The sequence below is a fragment of the Morone saxatilis genome, unplaced genomic scaffold (assembly GCF_004916995.1).
Source record: "Morone saxatilis isolate NCDOM2014 unplaced genomic scaffold, NCSU_SB_2.0 Contig4, whole genome shotgun sequence".
Classification (NCBI taxonomy): Eukaryota; Metazoa; Chordata; class Actinopteri; family Moronidae; genus Morone; species Morone saxatilis.
Window position 1 is genome coordinate 1653285 of NW_023339984.1, and position 358 is coordinate 1653642.

At 35.5% G+C, this 358-nt stretch overlaps 1 protein-coding gene across 2 annotated transcripts in view; it reads right to left on the minus strand.

Annotated features, from left to right (window-relative positions):
- Positions 1-358, minus strand: part of tspan5a (tetraspanin 5a) — a 14210-nt gene that overhangs the window by 10436 nt on the left and 3416 nt on the right. The window lies entirely within an intron of this gene.

Consider the following 358-nt stretch of genomic DNA (forward strand, 5'->3'; position numbering starts at 1 on the left):
TTTTGTTTAATTGATTTCAAGGGGAAACCAACCCGGTGGCAGACATTAAGAATAACTATAGAGAAATAGCCAATCTTCTCTCTGATGGTCTTGTTTGTTTATGTAGGTCACATATAGAAGAATCAGTATTAAATTGTCTGTTTCATAACCAGTTAAAAACTCTTTGTGGTAAGCTTAAACATTTGATTAATGACCATCACAAGAATACAATTCTTTAAACACTAGATAATGAATTAAAAGCTGCATTAATTGATTTTTTGCCCATTAGGGAGCAGTTGCACAGGCTCCTAGCAGCTACACAATATTCATCAGCTAGTTGCTAACTTGAGTGCATCAGAGCTCGTTTGCCAAGATGCCT